Consider the following 2,234-nt stretch of genomic DNA (forward strand, 5'->3'; position numbering starts at 1 on the left):
TTTCGCGCCACCTATCAATTAGGTCTTCCAATCTATAACAAATTTACACTAGAAGTAGAAGTTTTTAAAATTTAGATTTAAATTTTCGCGGTCAGGATGGTATTTTGCAAGACTAAAAATATTACATGGTATTTAAATTTTCACGGGCAAGATGGCATTTCGCGCCACCTATCAATTAGGTCTTCCAATCTATAACAAATTTACATTAGAAGTAGAAGTTTTTAAAATTTAGATTTAAATTTTCGCGGTCAGGATGGTATTTCGCAAGACTAAAAATATTACATGGTATTTAAATTTTCGCGGACAAGATGGCATTTCGCGCCACCTATCAATTAGGTCTTCCAATCTATAACAAATTTACACTAGAAGTAGAAGTTTTTAAAATTTAGATTTAAATTTTCGCGGTCAGGATGGTATTTCGCAAGACTAAAAATATTACATAGTATTTAAATTTTCGTGGACAAGATGGCATTTCGCGCCACCTATCAATTAGGTCTTCCAATCTATAACAAATTTACACTAGAAGTAGAAGTTTTTAAAATTTAGATTTAAATTTTCGCTGTCAGGATGGTATTTCGCAAGACTAAAAATATTACATGGTATTTAAATTTTCGCGGTCAATTGGCATTTCGCACCACCTATCAATTAGGTCTTCCAATCTATAACAAATTTACACTAGAAGTAGAAGTTTTTACAATTTAGATTTAAATTTTCGCGGTCAGGATGGTATTTCGCAAGACTAAAAATATTACATGGTATTTAAATTTTCGCGGACAAGATGGCATTTCGCGCCACCTATCAATTAGGTCTTCCAATCTATAACAAATTTACACTAGAAGTAGAAGTTTTTAAAATTTAGATTTATATTTTCGCGGTCAGGATGGTATTTCGCAAGACTAAAAATATTACATGGTATTTAAATTTTCGTGGACAAGATGGCATTTCGCGCCACCTATCAATTAGGTCTTCCAATCTATAACAAATTTACACTAGAAGTAGAAGTTTTTAAAATTTAGATTTAAATTTTCGCTGTCAGGATGGTATTTCGCAAGACTAAAAATATTACATGGTATTTAAATTTTCGCGGTCAATTGGCATTTCGCGCCACCTATCAATTAGGTCTTCCAATCTATAACAAATTTACACTAGAAGTAGAAGTTTTTAAAATTTAGATTTAAATTTTCGCGGTCAGGATGGTATTTTGCAAGACTAAAAATATTACATGGTATTTAAATTTTCGCGGACAAGATGGCATTTCGCGCCACCTATCAATTAGGTCTTCCAACCTATAACAATTTAACACTAGAAGTTTTAAAACATGTTTTAAGAGCTAGAGGATGGCGTAGATCGTTAAGTCGTCAGTATTGTAAGCGGAGGGCCGTGACTTCGAATCTCGGTGATGACGTTTTTTAAAAAATTGGCTCTTCTGGTAAAATCCGGTAGGGGGTCCTCCCTAGTGGTCCCTTTTTTCCTTCCTGCCCCAAAATGGTCCTACAGCTGGGAGTGGCGGCAGCGGCGGCGTGACCCGCTCTAATATTTCATTGCACCTATGTGAGGCAGCAATGAAATAAAAATGGCACTATTGCTGTGGGGCTGCGGGCCTCCGTATGAGGGCACGGCGGACCCATCTCCCGGCCTTTTGGGCTCCCACCGGGATCTCCGGTGCCAGCTGTGCCGGGTTATGCGGGCTGCTGTGTGCCCGCCGTTCCCCTTTAGGAGCTCTCTCCAAAGGGCTTGGCTCCCTGCCTTTGTAGGTGGGGTGTCGGCCGGAGTTGCTAGAGCATCCGTTCTCTATCCCACTGCTGTGTGCGAAGTGGCGGGCTGGTCGTACCATTGTTGCACCTTCTGCTGGGTTGAGCGGCTTGCGTCGAGGGTGCGACCATCAGTAGTGGGGTTCTGCTACCCATGCTGGTTTTGTCACCTGTCCGGGCTTGTGGACGCTGGCGTAGGGCATTCTGATGATAGGCCTCCGGTGGTGTGGTTCTTTTCTTACCGGTACACCGGGCTATAAATTCTGACAACATAACCTGCCGTTACGACGAACGTCGGTTTCGTACCGACTTCAACTTCGTTGAACATTTTGACGCTACTCTTGGCTCTGATGTCACGACATTCCATCTCTTTCTAACCCATTAGAATACACCGGGATATTAATAATTTTTCAAATAGAAAATAATGCACCATGCGAGGAAGCACGTGTAAATTTATTTATTTTGTTATATTTTATCAATCAG

This window comes from Leiobunum rupestre, chromosome 8 (assembly GCF_980474605.1).
Source record: "Leiobunum rupestre chromosome 8, qqLeiRupe1.1.hap1, whole genome shotgun sequence".
Lineage (NCBI taxonomy): Eukaryota > Metazoa > Arthropoda > Arachnida > Opiliones > Sclerosomatidae > Leiobunum > Leiobunum rupestre.